General features: G+C 36.7%; 1 non-coding gene across 1 annotated transcript; it reads left to right on the top strand.

Moving 5' to 3' along the window:
* The first annotated feature begins 8,276 nt into the window (after positions 1–8,276).
* Positions 8,277–8,380, top strand: LOC132651697 (U6 spliceosomal RNA). The gene has a single exon (XR_009589280.1). It is a non-coding gene; the product is annotated as a U6 spliceosomal RNA (small nuclear RNA).
* The last annotated feature ends 9,918 nt before the right edge of the window (positions 8,381–18,298 follow it).

The following is an 18,298-nucleotide window of genomic DNA, read 5'->3' on the forward strand; positions in this document are numbered from 1 at the left end:
CTGAGTGCTGGCGGCTCAGTCTCCACCAGCTGTCTGGTGCATAGAAACTGCCTGTGTCTGCCTTTGCGGCCTTTGGGAGCCTGGGTGCCTCCCTAAGCTGGGTAATTTTCCGGGGACCTTTTCCGGCTGGGGGTGTCGGCTGAGTGCTCTGAGATCAGACCAGCCGTTTCCCTCCCTGTGTGTTTGCACCCGACAGTGAAACTCATTCACTGGTGCCCTGGTGCCCACAGTTCTATCTCAGGCAGCAAATCAGGTGTGCAGGCAGGCAGAGCTCTGTGGTGCTGGAGCCTGGGTCCCAGGCTCTGGCTCTGGCTGGCTCCTGGTGTGCCCGTGGAACCTGAGTCTTTTTCAGGGGATGTCTGGGTGACCTAAGGCCGTACATATTTTAATTGTTTAAATTCAGGAATATGAGTAATATCTATTTGCCAAATCTGATTTGGAACCAATCCTTTAGGATTGACTCCCAAATGAGGAATAGACTGAAACTGAGGACATGCCTTGACTGCATGCCTTGACTATACAATGTGCCTGTTTCTTAATCAATCCATATTTAAGTCTCAAGGTTTGACTGTTAAGATGATTCATATTATGGGCATCCTGGGCTCTTTTTAACTGTGAAAAATAAAATTTCGTGACTTTATCTGCCAAAGCATTTCCTTTAGACAGGAGTCCTGCCAAATTAGAATGATCTCTCAAATGTCCTATAATAAGGGAAAGTCTTTTTTTTTTTTGTCAAATTTTGAATTTGTAAAATAAAATTCCAGCAGGAGAAGAAGTCTGAATTTGACCTGAAGTCTTTACCTAGGCAAAGATTGAGCTACATATGCACTATTTGTAAAAATGTTCAAAGACTGCCTATTAAAATTTTGAAACACAGCCAATACTGTAGATAACTCTGCTCTTTGTGCAGACGCCTTAGTCACTTGAAAAGATATTGCTTTTTCTTTATAAGCATAGTCAGTAACACCAGATAATAAACCATCAGTAAAGACCATTAAAGAATCAACAATTAGGCTAACTTTTGCTTCAAATGGGAAAACTATAGGTTACATCTATAAAAACTGATTTATTTTTTTGTGATACAACAGGTTGTATTCTGTCCTAATAAGCTTACATATGTTAAAATGCCATATTTATCAGATCTCTGACAAATCTGAATGCCAGCATATTTTAGTTACTCTTTGTATACCTTTATCATCTTCTCTAAACAATGTTATAATCTCAATTTTAGCATTTTTCAAATATATATTTTAGAACCAAATTTTAGCTATATAATATATAGGTATACCTTGTGGTTACTAATTTTAGATTTATCAAAAAAAAACTAAACAAAGAAACTAGTTGAAACTAAACTCAATCTTGTACTCAATTATAATCTTTAGCATAACTTTAAATGTGCTTTTTTAAATCTATAATCAAAGAAAATCTTTTAATTAAACTTAATTTATAAAGGTGCTAGCAAATCTTATTAATCCTATCATATTGTATTAAAACTTAACAGAAAAAAAAATTAAAGGACAAAAGTTTTAATTAGCATTAAACAGAGAACTAAACTAAGCCTGATACCCTCAGCAAAAATGGCCTATTTTGGCTGTACCAACTATATAGGACAGAAAGAAACAACATTAAATCATTTATTTAGGTACTCTCAGCCAGGTATATATTTTATATAATGGTTAACAATGATTTGAATATAGCTCTGCATAACCCTAGACTAATATGGAACTGGAGTCCTTTTTTTTTTTCTGTGAAAGAGCATAAGCAAACATTTTGCATTGTAGACTCTCCCGGCTTTTAAAATGAAGAACAATATATTTTATAGCTTTTTATACATATATAAAAAATGATGTATTGTAATAACTGCAGTTTTTGTTTAATTGCCTTAAACAACAGGGCTTGGTTTTACTTTGTAAAATTAAAAAAAAAATAAACACCAACGGTTTTATTTCCCCCAAAGGGTTCAGAAACTGTTTATGTTCTTTGTTAGAGTGCCCAAGGATTACTATTTTAAAATACCAGATAAATTCTAAAATGTTTTATAGATTTTAAGTACAATGATCCAGGAGGTGATCAGAGGTGTTGATTAAGTTGTTGCATGTCAAAAAATATCCAAGTCTACAGATAAACATATACACAGAGAAAGATACATAAGCATCATAGAAATGTGACATTGATACCTTGGAGTACCCAGAATACCCAAATACCAGGACTTGACCAGCATCTACCAGACACAAATCCCAAAGATTCCAGAAGGAGTGGAACCCCTCATGGGTCCCCTCCACATATAGAGATTTCAGAAGGAGCAGAGCTCCCATAGCCCTTTCCACAGCTTCCAGATGTAGATAGATTTCCAGCAGCCCTCTTATCACACATCATAAGTTCCAGCGACCCTCTCTTCAGGTCCCAAGAAGTAGAACTTTTAGGGGACTCTTCCCCAAGAATTGGATCATCCTCGAGATTCCCTGGACCAGATTGGAAACTCTTGAAGTTTCCTAGACCTCGTGAGCAACCTAAAACCAGAAACCAAAGGAGAAGATGGCATACGAAAACAAACAAAAAAAGAAAAGCAGAGACAAAGACAAAAAGCAACAAAGATAACTGCTTTTTATACAGTTAAATATTTTTTAAAACCTGTTTTTGTAATATTAAAACAAAGCATCCTCTTTAGGAGTGAAATCATAAAGCACATTTATAATTTTAGAAGTCAAAACCAGACATTAAAATTTACCAGTGCAATCAATCCAATTTTATTATTATTATTATTACTATTATTATTAATTACTATTATTATTACTCTTATTATTTTGTAATTTTAATTTCTTTAATTCCCTTAATGACTGAACTTGTTCCATTTCTAATTGGATTGTCTCTCTGAGAACAGTAATATGCTCCTGCAGGGGTACCATATCTCCCGCACATGTGGCAGGGAAAGCACCTTGTCTTCCTCCCTGTGATAGATGGACATCATGAAGCACATTTTTTTCTTAGGCATCTAGAGCTCCAGAAAGCAGACTTTCTCACATTGCGTCTTGTTTTCAAGGTCCTTTGTTCGAGCGCCAACTTACCCATACTTCATGGCAGGCAAAATTGTCCACCTGAAAGAGGGAGTGTAAATGGGGGACAGAGAGTTTAAGAATGAGACAAAACAGATTCTTGATCAAGTCTCAGTTTACTGAATGTCCAAAGAACACTTATAAAGCAAATGGTACAAGCATTTTTTTTCACAGTAGCAACACATCTGTGCCACCTGGCAAGGCATCCAGAAATTCACTCAAGATTACACAAAGTTTGCTGTCTAGATCCCAAGGTTGCAGAGAGGTTACTGTCTACTTCTCAGGCTCAGAATACACCTTTGCATAGACTACAAAGGAAAGTCTCTGAGAATTAGACCTTAGAAAAAAGCCACATCTGCCAAGGTGGAATTCCAATTACCAGACTCCTTCAGAAAATAAACAATTGCTGGTACTGGTTTGGCTGAAACAGAAAATCTGTAATTGTAAAAGTAGAGATGAGGGGTAGTAAATCATTTCACAGCTAGTTCTGTTCCACACTACTGTTGCCAAACCTCTATGAGCAGGGTTGCCTTAGCTAAATTGGCTGGATGGGCAGCTATATCATACTGAGTGGTCAATGAGGAACCCTCCTTGTCCAGCTGTTTAAATTTAAAATTGGCCTTAAGGACAAATGGGTCCTTGTTATATGCCTAGGAAACAAGAACAGCTTAGTTTCCTGCTGTGGTCCTCTGGTCAAAACCTCTAAATACAGTGTTAGTACCAGAACTGATTGTTCAGCGATATCACCTGAGCTCATAAGGTCTGAGGTATCTGGGAAGGACTAGTTCATTGTTAGGATTCTCTGCTACATAATGAGTTCCTGGAAAGTGTGTCTTACAAAGTCAAACTCTGCCCTCCTTTAGTGGAATCTTTTTTCCATGTTAAAAGTTATTGCAAAAGTTGTCAACATATTATTTTTATTGGTCATGTTGGAATTTTATATAATATACATTACACTCCTTTTCCATTGCTCCCAGGTTGAAATTCCTTCACATGTGCCAATCTAATTTTTTTTCTTTAAAATACATCAATTGAAGTATGTGTTGTTCATCGAATCATTGGCACATGATCAGAGTCTCAGTCCCACCCACCCTCTTCCTTCTACCCCTATACCCTTTCTCTACTTCCCATATAGGGGAGGTCCTCCTCCCCATTCTATCTGACCTTAGCTTATCAGGTCTCATCAAGGTTGTCTGAATTATCTTCCTCTGTGGCCTGCTCTCAGGGCATTGTTCTCCTTATGTACTCAATTTCCTCTACTTAGGACACTCTTCCTGTCTCCTCTCCTGCAGGCTTCCCAGAGCTCTGAGGGAAGGGAGAATTTCATAGGGAAATCTCATTTATAGCTAGGTGTTGTAAGGTCTCTCTCTGCATATTATAGTACTATGGATCTCTGTATACAATCCAATTTGATGCAGAAGGTATCATCTTTGTGGATACAAGGCCATGGCACTGAGGGCAGAAAACCACATATATTAATAACAATAGCCTGGGTTGCTTGAAAATTTCCATAGGATATGATGGCTCAACATCTCAATTAACTGACACCCAATCCCCCTAATTGAAGCCTTATTTGTTCACAATAGATGGCAGTTTGCAACTTTTTCCCACACTGTTAGGAGACCTCCTAATAAGTAAAATGTAACCATATTTGTCTTTTTGCATTTTAGTAACTTCAACCAGAATGATTTTTCCTATTCAAAACATTTGCCTGAAAATATCATGATGTCATTTTCTTAGATGAATAATACTCTATTATGTAAATATTTCACAAACTCCCCAAAGGAGATTGTTAGTCCTGTTCTTTAGTCCTTGGAAGTTGTTGCGACTTTAATCATTGTATTGAATGGCCTTGTTTGATAATATAATTCTTTTGTTTCTCTAATTTCTTTTTCAGCCATTCTTTCCTTTGTAGAACAGAAAAAATACTGTTTTGTTTTGCATTAATTTTGTATCCAGTCACTTTGCCAAACTTGTATATCAGCAAGCTGTAGCGGATCACTGAGGCATATTATCATATCATCTGCAAATAGTGATAGTTTGAATTCTTCCTTTCCAATTTGTATCCACGTGATCTCCTTCAATTGTCTCATTGCTCTATGAAGGACTTCCAGAACTATGTTAAAGAGATATGGAGAGAGTGGGCAACCCTGCCTTGTCCCTGATTTCAGTGGGATTGCTTTAAGTTTCTCTCAATTTAGTTTAATGATAACAGTAGGCTTTTTCTATATTGCCTTTAATATAGTGAGCTATGTGCCCTGTATCCCTGATCTCTCCAATATTTCAAATATGAATTGAATGGATTTTGTCATATGCTTTTTCAGCATCTGAGGAAATTATCATGATTTTTTTTTTCTTGCAGTTTGTTAATATGGTGGATCACATTGATGGATTTTTGTATATTGAACCACCCACGCATAACTGGGATGAAGCCTACTTGATTACAGTGAATGATTTATTTGATGTGTTCTTGTATTTGGTTAAAGACATAAAGTACCTTGGTTTGACCATAACAAAGCTAGTGAAAGACCTTTATGAAAAAAAAAAAAAATCAAGACTCTGAACAAAGAATTTGAAGAAGATATCAGAACATAGAGAGATCTCCCATGCTCAATCCTTGGCAGCCTTAACATAGTAAAAATGGCCATCTTGCCAAAATAATCTACAGATTCAATGTGATTCCAATCAAATTATCAACAAAATTATTTACAATTTTGAAAGAAAAATTCTCAACTTCATATGGGAAAATAAGAAACCAAGAATTGCTAAAACAAGTCTTCTGGAGGTATTTTCTTCCCTGATCTCAAGGTGTATTATAGAGCAACAGTAATAAAATTTGCATGTACTAGCATAGAAACAGAATGATGGTCAATGGAAACACATAGAAGAAATAGAAATAAACCCTCACACATAAGGACACCTGAGTTTTGACGAAGATGTCAAAAATATACAATGGGAAAAAGATTCCATCTTCAATGAATGGTGCTGGTCTAACAGCATGTCTACATGTGGAAAAATGCAAATAGATCTATACTCATCTCCCTGCACAAAACTGAAGTCCAAGTGGATCAAAGACCTCAACATAACACCAGACACATTAAATCAGTTAGAACAAAAAGTGGGGAAGAGCCTTGAACTCATTGGCACGGGAGACAACTTCCTGAACAGAACACCAACAGCACAGGCTCTAAGAGCAACAATCAGTAAATGGGACCTCATGAAATTGAAAAGCTTCTGTAAATCATAAGACACTGTCATTAAAACAAAAGGAATGCCTACAGATTGGGAAAGACTCTTCAACAAGATTCTATGTGGCAGAGGGCTAATATCCAGTATATATAGAGAACTAAACAAGTTGAAAAGCAACAAACAAATCAAGTAATCCAATTAAAAAATGGGAAACAGAGCTAAATAGAGAATTCTCAATAGAGGAATATTGAATGGCAGAGAAACACTGAAAGAAATGCTCAATGTCATTAGCCATCAGGAAAATGCAAATCAAAACAACTCTGAGATTTCACCTTACACCCATCAGAATGACCAAGTTCAAAAACTCAAGTGACAATACATGTTGCAGAGGTTGTAGTGATAAGGGAAACTTTCCTCCTTGCTGGTAAAAATGTAAAATTGTATAATCACCCTGGAAATCAATTTGGCACTTTCTCAGACAACTAGTAGTAATGTATCCTCAAGATCCAGCTTTACTTCTCCTAGGCATATATCCAAAAAAGGCTCAAGTACACAATAAGAACATTTGTTCAGCCATGCTTGTAGCAGATTTATTTGTAATAGTCAGAACCTGTGAACAACCCAGATGTCCCCCAACTGAAAAATGGATACAGAAATTGTGATACATCTACATATGGAATAGTACTCAGTAATAAATAATAAGTAAATCATGAAATTTGCAGGTAATTGGTGGGAACTGGAAAGGTTATCCTGAGTGAGCTATCCCAGATTAGAAAGACACACAAGGTATATATTCACACATATATACATATAATATAGGATAAACCTACTAAAATCTGTACACCTAAAGAAACTAATCAAGAGGGAAGACTTTGGCTAAAGTGCTCAATCACCATCCAGAAAGGCAAAGAGGAAGGATATCAGAAGAAGGAAAAAACATAGAACAAATTAGGAACCAGCCACAGAGGGCTTCTGAAAGGCTCTGCCCTGGAGACTATCAAAGAAGATGCTGAGACTTATGGCCTATTGTTTGGCAGTGTGCATGGAATCTATCAAAAAAAATGTGAAAAAGTAAGAGCTGGAGAGGCCAAGATCTCCACAAGGAGAGAAGCAGAACCAACAAACCTCAGCACAGGGGTCTTTCCTGAGTCTCATATTCTAACCAAGTACCACACATGGAGATAACCTAGAACCGCTACACAGACTTAGTCCATTGCAGTTCAATTTCTGAGTGGGTTCCACAAAATGGGAAGAGGAACTGCCTCTGACATTAAGTGATTGGCCTGCTTTTTGATCACCTCACCCTGATGGTTGAGCAGACATAACAGACCACAGAGGAAGACAATGTAGCCACTCCTGATGAGCTCTCATAGACTAGGATCAGGAGAAAGGAGAGGAAGACCTCCCCTATCAGTGGACTAGGATAGGGGCATGTGTGGAAAAGGGGGATTGAAGGTGGGATTGGGAAGAGACTGGGGTTTATGGGAGGATACAAAGTGAATAAAGTATAATTAATAATATTTAAAATAAGATATTAAAAATATAATTCCGTTTGGATACATATTATAGGAGAGTGTGCTTTGAGGTTGGTATGCCAATGAAAGTGACCAGACAGAATGGAGTCACTGTCTCTCTGTCTCTGTCACTTTTTATCTTTGCTTTTGTTGGTTTCAGGCTATTTCTGAATATGTCTCTCTAGCTCTATCTCTCTTTGTCTCTTTCAGTCTCCCTCTCTCTGCCTGCTTCTTGTGGTTCAGTATAAAAAGCTATCAGTTTTGATGAAGGACTACAAAAAATAATTGCTTGCCAATATGACATCATGAATGGTTGCTGTAAAAATATAAGCAATGTCCCAATTAAATGCTTTTTGTTCAAAGATTTGCTTTGGTTGAAGAGCATTTTCACAGAAAATAATTCACTGACTGAGGACATATCTTTTCTTTAACAAATAATAATTGAATCTGTGATAATGTGAAACTCACAAGGTAAGGACATGTGAGTTATTAATGACTGCTTGAAAGAAATATGTGGCACATGCTTCAGCAGCACATATATTAAAATTGGAAATGATACAGAAAAGATTATCATGGCCCCTGTGCAAGGATGACATGCAAATCTGTGAAGCATTCCATATGTTTTGGGAGAAATTAAAGAAAACACAAATACAGGATATTGTTGAGAGAAAGAACTTAGCGAAGAAAACAGGAACTCCAGAGGAAAGCATAACTAATAGACTACAAGAGATGCAAGAAAGAATATCAGGTGTGGAAGATACAATGGAAGAAATTGATGTATCTGTCAAAGAAGATGTTAAATCTAAAAAATTACTCACAGATCATCCAAGAAATTGAAGACAGCATGAAAAGACAAAACCTAAGAAAAATAGGAATAGAGGAAAAAGAAGATGCCCTCCTCCAAGGCCCAGAAAATATTTTCAACAAAATTATTTAAGAAAATTTCCCCAACTTGAAAGAGAGGCCAATAAGAATACAAGAGGCTTACAGAACGCCCAATAAATTAGTCCCATCACATAGTAATCAAAACAGTAAGTATACAGAATAACAACAACAAAAAAATACTCAAAGTTGCAAGGGGAAAAAAAGCCAAGTAACATCTAATTGGCAGTCCCATCAGAATCACAACTCTCTTATCACCAAAAAATATGAGAGCCAGAAGGGCCAGGATGAATACCAGGGAGGCCCTAAGAGAACACATATGTCAGCCCAATTACTATACCTTGCAAAACTTTCCATCTTCATGGATGGAGAAAACAAGATTTTCAATGACAAAAAAAAAAATTTCAACAATACCTACACACAAATCCTGTCTTCCTGAAGACGCAAGAATACTAGACACAAGAATCAATAAAACTAGCCACTTTCAAGAAGACACAGGAAATAATTAACTTCACTGCAGTAAAACAAACAACAACCAAGCACACAAATGTAGTACTACAGCCAACATCAAAATCAAAGGATTTAACAGCCACTGGTCATTAATCTCTCTTAACATCATTGGACTCAATTATCCAATAAAAAGACACAGACTAACAGAGTGGATGCATAAACAAGACCCAGAATTCTGTTGTGACCTAAGTCACAAAGATAGACATTACTGAGGGCAAAGGGCAGGAAGATGACTTTCCAAGCAAATGTACCCAAGAAGTAAGCAGAAGTAGCCATTCTAATAACTAATAAAATAGACTTTCAACCAAAATTAATGAAACAAGATGGTCAAGGACATTTCATGCTGATCAAGGGAAAGTTCCACCAGGAAGACATCACAATCCTAAACATCTTATGCCCCACATACAAGGACACAAACATATGTAAAAGAAACAGTGATAAAACTTAAACCACTCATACATCCCCACACACTAATAGTAGGAGACTTCAATACCCCACTCTCAACAAAGGACAGGTAAACAAAACATAAATTAAACAAAGAAATAATTTCTCTAACAGAAGTCATGAATCAAATGGACCTAACAGATATTTACAGAACCTTACATCTAAGCACACACACACACACACACACACACACACACACACTACAACAACTTCTCAGCATCTCATGCATCCATCTCCAAATTAGACCCTATAGTTGGTCACAAAACAAGCATCAACAAATACAAGAAGATTGAAATACTCCCTTGTATCTTAAAAAAATAAGATACAAGGAATAAAGCTGGACCTCAACATCAAAAGAAATAGCAAAAAGCCTAAACACACATGGAGACTAAACAACTTGTTATTAAATGCAGCTGGTCAGGTAAGAAATAAAGAGAGAAATTAAAGTCTTCCTCGAATTCAATGAGAATGAAGACACAACATGCACAAACTTATGGGACACAATGAAAGCAGTGCTAAGAGGAAAGTTCATAGCACTAAGTGCCTTCAAGAAGAAATTCGAGACAGCTCATTCAAGCAACTTCATGGCTCAGCTAAAAACTCTAGAAAAAGAAGAAGCAGACACACAAAAAGGAATAGACAGCTGAAAATAATCAAACTCAGTGCTCAAATCAATCAATTAGAAACAAATAATACAATTCCAGGAATCAATGAAACCAAGAGCTGGTTCTTTGAGAAAATCAACAAGATCGACAAACACTTAGCCAAGATGAATAAAAGGCAGAGAGACACCATCCAAATCAACATATTCAGAAATGAAAAGGGGAACATAACTACAGGTACTGAGGAAATTCAAACAATCATTAGGACTTACTTCAACAGTCTATATACAACAAAATTTGAAAATCTAAAAGAAACAGACAATTTTCTTGATCGGTTCTACTTACCAAACCTGAATCAACACCAGGTAAATCAATTAAATAGTCCTATATCCCCTAAGGAAATAGAAGCTGTCATCAAAAATATTCCATCAAAAAATGCACAGGACCAGTTGATTTCAACAAAGAACTCTACCAGACCTTCAAGACGAGTTAACTCCAATTCTCTTCAAACTATTCCACAAAATAGAAACAGAAGGACCACTATCACACTCATTTTATGAAGCCACAGTCACCTTGGAACCTAAACCTCACAAAGATCCATCAAAGAAAGAGAACTTCAGACCCATCTCCCTCATGAACTTTGATTCAAAAATACTCACCAAAATACTTACAAACCTAATACAAGATCACATCAAAGATATCATCCAGTATGACCAAGTAGGCTTCATCTACATATGCAAGTGTCATTCAATATACCAAAACCTATGAATGTGATCCACCATATTAACAAACCAAAAGAAAAAAAAAAAACACATGATAATTTCCTTAGATGCTGAAAAACCATTTGATAAAATCCAACATCCATTCATATTTAAAATATTGGAGAGTTCAGGGTTACAAGGCACATATCTAAATATAGTAAAGGCAATATACAGCAAGCCTGTTGCTAACATCAAACCCATGAGAGAAAATTAAAGCAATTCCACTGAAATCAGAAACATTGCAAGGCTGCCCACTCTCTCCATATCTCTTCAATATAGTTCTGGAAGTCCTTGCTTTAGCAGTAAAAATAAAAATAAAAAAAAATTGAAAGAGATGAAGGGGATATAAATTGGAAAGGAAAAAGTCAAAGTATCACTATTTGCTGATGATATGATAGTACGACTGATTGACCCCAAAAATTCTACCAGGGACTCCTACAGCTGATAAAATCCTTCAGCAACATAGCAGGATACAAAATTAATTCCAATGAATCAGTAGCCATTCTGTATTAAGGACAAAAGTTCTGAGAAAGAAATTAGGGAAACAACACCCTTCACAAAAGCCTCAAAAAACAAAAAATACCTTGCTATATTTTTCAGCAAGTCTAATCAAGCAAGTCAAAGACTTGTATGTAAAAAATTTTGGGACTGTGAACAAGGAATTAGAAGAAGATAACGGAAGATGGAAAGATCTCCCATGCTCATGGCTTGGCAGTATTAGCATAGCAAAAAATGGCCATCTTACTGAAACCAATCTACAAATTCAATGCGATTTCCATCAAATTAACAATACAATTATTTATAGAACATTTGAAAGAACAATTCACAACTTGAAATGGAAAAACCTGAAACCCAGAATTGCTAAAACAATGCTCAACAATAAAAATCTTTGGAGGTATCTCCATCCCTCATCTTAAGCTGTACAATAGAGCAACAGTAATAAAAACTGCATGGTACTTTCATAGAAAAAGAATGGTGGATTAGTGGAACCATATAGAAGAACCAGAAATAAACCCAAACACTTATGAACACCTGAATTTTGACAAAGATACTGAAACCATACAATAGAAAAAAAATATAGCATCTTCAACAAATGGTGCTGGTCTAACTGGATATCTACATTTAGAAAAATGCAATATATCTATACTCATCACCCTGCACCACACTAAAGTCCAAGTGGATCAAAGACCTTAACATAAAACAAGACACATTATATCAGAAGATAAAGTGGGGAAGAGCCTTGAACTCTTTGGCACAGGAGACAACTTCCTGAACAAAACACCAACAGCATAGGCTCTAAGAGCAACAATCAGTAAATGGGACCTCATGAAACTGAAAAGGTTCTGTAAATCATAGGACACTGTCATCAAAACAAAATGAATGCCTACAGATTGGGAAAGACTCTTCACCAAGACTCTATGTAATAGAGGGCTATTATCAACTTTTATAAATGAAAGAAGTTTAAAAGCAACAAATCAAGTAATCCAATTAAAAAATGGGAAACAGAGCTAAGCAGAGAATTCTCAATAGAGGAATATCAAATGGCAGACAAACACTTAAACAAATGCTCAACATAATTAGCAATCAGGGAAATGCTAATCAAAATGACCCTGAGATTTCACCTTACACCCATCAGAATGACCAAGATCAAAAACTCAAGTGATAATATATTCAGGAAAGGTTGTGGAGAAAGGGTAACTCTCCTCCACTGCTGATGTTGTAAATTTATACAACTCTGGAAATCAATATGGTGCTTTATCAGACAACTAGGAATAGCACTTTTTCAAGATCCAGCTATACTACTCCTAGGCATATATCCAAAAGAGGCTCAAGTACACAAAAATGATTGTTGATATAAACTCCTTTTGAAATGTGAACACCTTACCCTTGTTGGTTCAAATGCTGATTTTTTTTTCCCGCCCTCCACTCTCTGGTTTCCATCTGGATAATGCATTGTGATACCCTTTCTAAGCATCCTGTCTCAACTTGTTGAAAACTTTCAAATAAAGCAACTAGATACAATGTTGAGTTGGGAGGAGCCAAAGGACAGAAAAAAGGGGAGGAGCCAAAGGACAGGAAAAAGGGGAGGAGCTAGAGGGCAGGAAATGAGTGGGAGGAGCAATAGGACAGAAAATGAGTGGGAGGAGAAGGTAAGAGGAGAGCTGAGAGATGGAGTTAGAGAGATATTGGAGGATGTGAAACATGAACCAGACCTAAGATTTCACAAACATGCAAGTATAATGTGGGAAAACTAAATGTTAGGAAACTATGAGACTTGGAGGTTTAGGATGCAGTAACTATTGCCCAGCATTGTGCTCTACGTAAACTAAATAAACCCAGTCTCTGCGTGGTGATTTGGGTATATAGCTGTTTAGGCCTAAGAGCAACATTACCAGAAGATATATCAATAGGGAATATTACAAGAAAAAGCGCCCAAATAATCTAAGTATCCACATCCTTTAAATCATACTTAAACATAATTTGGAGGGGGGAATAAGCTCCCAGTGATAAAACCCAAACTTAAAACCTAAAAACTCCCAGCTCAATTACTGTCTCTTTAAGAGAGACCCTTAAACAGGCCTAGGAGTAAACGGCAGCCTACTGTGATTAGACCTCAGACTTAACATAACAAAACTGGCTGCAGCTACAGTCTAACAAGATGGAAAAAACTATAAGATAGACTTTTTGGAACTTAGGTAATAATCTATTCTATGGTTTTAAGACTGAAATAAAGGAAAGTCTAGAAATTGTGACTCTGCTTACATTCATAGTCCTCATTTTAACTTTAATCTTTGCATTTGCCTTTTATGCCCTCTTGAAGGCTAAGGCTTTAAAAAAGATACTAGAACAAAATAAAAGAAAAAAATGAAGATTGGAATCAGGACATAAAACAGGAGATACAAAAGCTTATAGAACAGAATAAACAACAGGGAGGCAGAGAAGAGGTTTTAGAAAAGATACTAGAACAGCACAAAGAACATCTTGAACAATATAAAGAAAAAAAATTAAAAGTTAGAAGAGAGGCATAAAACGAGATATAAAAACCTATTAAAAAAAACAACAGGGAGATATGTATGAAATATGGGTGCAGACCTTAAAAGAAGAGTTTAGAATACTAAGTAAAGAAAATACTCAGGTAGAGGCAAAAGACAAAAATAAAGGTGGTTAGAAAACAAACATTGGCTTATCCAGTCAGTATACAGTAGAGACTAGCAGATGATGATCATCAACTGAATTATCATGAAGCTGAATGGCAACCTGTGGAAGTGCTAGATCTGAGGAAATTTAAGGAAAGTGTCACTAATTTTGGAATGCATTCACTGTTTGTAAAACAAATGCTGACTTCCTGGTCAATCAAAAGCAGAGTAATCCCCAAGGATTGGGAAGATATGCCAAGGACAATATTAGAACCTGGTCCATATTTACATCTCTCTCATGGTGGAGAGAAGAAGCTAGAGAGATAGTACACAAAAATACAGCCAGAGGTGTTGGTGTTTCTAAAGAACAGCTGCTTGGGGATGGGCAGTATGCTGACACACAGATACAAGCTGTATATAATGAAGAAATCTTAGCATTATGTCGCCTAGCAGCATTAAATGCTTGGGACAAGGTTGAGGGATCAGAAAAAAAGCTGATACAATGTCCAAGTGAAACATTTATTAACTTTTTGCAAAGATTGACTTCAGCTGTGAATAGAAGTATATCAGATCCACTAGCTAAAAAGGCACTAATAGAATCTTTAGCTTTTGAAAATGCTAATACTGAATGCAAAGAGGCAATAAGGCCATTAAGAGCAATATCTGCTCCAATAAATGAATGGATTAGAAATATGCTTGACATCAGACTTCATTCACCCAATTTGACCTTAATAAGAGAAGGTATCCCAAAAGACCTTGGGAAATGCTGTAATTGTGATAGGTGAGATTACTACAAAAGAAATTACTAGGAAAACCAAAATAATTCAAGAACGGAGCTTATGCTTTCTAGAACATGTGGAAGATGTGGTAAGGGTTGACATTGGATTAGTGAATGTAGAGCAGTCACAGATAAATTGGGTAATCCTTTATCAAAAAACGTCTGAGTGGGCCTCTTGCAGGCCCCAAAATTGGACAGGGATACTCCTCCACAAGAAAATTAAACACCACTGCTCTGGGAATAAACATTAAAAACTTGGACAGCGAGGCCAAAGCAGATTCTATAGATAAATCAAAAAAGCAGGAAGAGAACAAAAAACAAATACATTGGCAAACCTCTATAAATGATCAAAGGCGAAAGTTAAACATAATTTTGATAGTATTGAAATTGAAGGCATGTTAGATACTGGGGCTGATGTCACAATTATTACTCCTAAATCTTGGCCCCCAAATTGGCCACTTTAAGAGGTGGATATTCAATTACAAGGACTTTGAACTTTATCTAGCATGAAACAAAGTTTTAGATGGCTTAAATTTATAGGACCAGAAGGTAAAATAGGGAAACTAAGGCCATACGTGGCTGAGATAGCCATGAATTTATAGGGAAGAGATCTGTTACAAAAATGGAAGACCCGGGTTAACATCCTCCCAAATTCTGAGACAAGTAAAAAAAAAAAAAAACAAACAAACAACAACAACAAAAAGATAATACTCCTGATAAAGAAGTTAAATTATTTTTAAAAATATCATCAAAAATAGTTTCAGACTGTCTAGGCTGTCCATAAACAAAATATAACAGAGGCCATCTTTTCAAATTCATTTTGGGAAGCCACTGCTAATAAAATTTCCACAGCCTTACCACTAAGGTGGTTGGCAAACCAACATATTTGGATTGAACAATGGTCTTTGAGTAAAGAAAAGTTGCTGGCACTAGAACAGCTAGTCCTGGAACAGCTGGAGGCTCAACATACAGAGGAGTGCAACAGCCCTTGGAATACTTTGGCATTTGTCATCAAAAAGAAATCTGACAAGTGGAGGATGTTAGTAGGTCTAAGAGCAATTAACAAAATTATTCAGCCAAAGGATCATTGCAACCCAGAATCCCATTGCCTTCCTTGTTACCTAAAGAATGGCCTATTATAGTGATTGATTTAAATGATTGCTTTTTCACAATTCCTTTTCATGAACATGATAGGGAAAGGTTTGCTTTCTCAGTACCCAATTTGAATAGAAGTGTCCATTAAGAGATATCACTGGAGGGTCTTACCACAGGGGATGTTAAACAGTCCTACTTTGTGCCAATATTTTGTACAACAACCATTGGAGATAATCCATAAGCAGTTTCCTCAATCCATAATTTACCACTATATTAATGATATCTTATTAGCTGATTCAGATATGAAAATATTAGAAAATATTTTTAATGAAATAGATAGAACTTTGCCTTGTTGGGGATTACAGATTGCTCCTGAAAAAATACAAACAGGAGATTCTATTAATTATCTATGATACAAAAGAGGGCTATACAGAAAATTCAACCACTGCACAGATGTAGCCCATGGCAGTTCAGTATCCAAGTGGGTTCCATTGTAATAGGAACAGGGACTGTGTCTGACATGAACTGATTGTCCTGCTCTTTAATTACCTCCCCCTGAAGAGGAAGCACCATTACTAGGCCACAGAAGAACACCGAAGCCACTCCTGATGAGACCTAATTGACTAGGATCAGAAGGAAGGAAAAAAAGTCCTCCCCTATCAGTGGACTTTGGGAGGGGCATGCATGCAGAGGGTGGAGGAAGGGAGAGATTGGGAAGGGAAAAGGGAGTGAACCACGGGGAGGATACAAAGTGAAAAAAGTGTAATTAATAAAGAAAAAAATTAAAAAAAAGAAAATTCAACCACAAAAAGTACAAATTAGAAAAAAAAACAGTCAAGATTTCCTAATGATTTTCAAAAAATGCTGGGAGATATAAACTGGCCACGGCCTACCCTTGGTTTAGCAACTCGAGAGCTAAGTAACTTATTTCAAGTCTTACAGGGTGATGAGGACTGAAATAGTCCAAGAACGTTATCACCTGAAGCTAATCTTCTATGAGCAGGATTCCCTGGACAACCTCACTGGATTGGCAGTTACATCCTACCCAGTGGTCAGTGAAGAACCCTCCTGGTCTTGGAGTTTAGAGTTAAAACTGGGTGTTTAGGACAGAAAAAATGTGTCTGTGTTATATGCGTAGGATACAGGATCAGCTGGCTTCCCTTCTATGGTCCTCAAGACAAACTGTCTGAAAGTAATATTAGTACCAGGAATGCTTGTTTAGAGGTGCCACCTGAGCTCTTGGGGTTTTCAGTAGCTGGGTAACCAGTAGTTCATGGCTAGAGTTCTCTGTAACATAATGAGTTCCTGGAAAGCATGCCTTACAAAGTCAAACTCTGCCCTCCTCGAGCAGAATCATTTCTCCATATTAAAATTCAGTGTAAAGTGTTGTGAACATGTTATTTTAAATGCTTATGTGGTAATTTCATATAATACACATTAAACTCCTTTTTCATTACTCCCAGGTTCAAATTTCTACACTTGTGTCACAATAAAAATTCTTCTTCTTTAAAATATATCAAGTGAAGTATGTTTTGTGCATATACTCATTGGAACATGATCAAATCTCACTGTCAACTCCCTTAATTAAAACTGAGTTAATTCCTGCCACAACAATGGTACCACCCCCAAAAGAAGTCATCAGTCCTGAAGTGCTGTATACTTTATCACCTTGTTCATAGTTTTTCATAGTATTTATTATGATGTGGTTTCTTTATATGCACTCTGCTTCCACCTCCCTCTTCTTCTTCAAGTGCCACCTATCCTTCTTCTTGTACCTCTATGCCCTCTCTCTAATTCCCTGATAGGGGAGGGCTTATTCCTCTTTCTTTCTTATCCTAGCTTATCAGTTCTCAACAAGGCTGGTTGCATTATCCTTCTTGAGGCCTGATTCTCAGGATATTGTTCTCCTTGTATCCTCAATTCTCTCTACTTATGATAGTCTTCATGCCTCCTCTCCTGCAGGCTTCCCAGAGCTCTGAGGGGAGGGACATTTATATAGGGAAATCCCATGTACAGATGGGTGTTTAAAGGTCTCTGTCTCTCTGCATAATATTGTACTGTGTGTATCTTTAGTAAATCTCATTTGATTCAGAAGGAAGCACCACTGTGGATCCAAGAACAAGGTACTGATCTATCATTTGAGGGCAGAGAACAACATATTTTAATAACAACTGTCTACTTTGCTTTAAAATTTCTGGAGGATACCGTGCCAGCCCAATCATGCTAGTGGAAGACAGGTTTGGTCAATATTGACGGCCTACTGAAACTTTATCCCCTACTATTAGGAGACCTCACAATAAGTGAATACATAACATTTTTGTATTTCATTTTTT

Source organism: Meriones unguiculatus, assembly GCF_030254825.1.
Source record: "Meriones unguiculatus strain TT.TT164.6M chromosome Y unlocalized genomic scaffold, Bangor_MerUng_6.1 ChrY_unordered_Scaffold_23, whole genome shotgun sequence".
Taxonomy (NCBI): Eukaryota; Metazoa; Chordata; class Mammalia; order Rodentia; family Muridae; genus Meriones; species Meriones unguiculatus.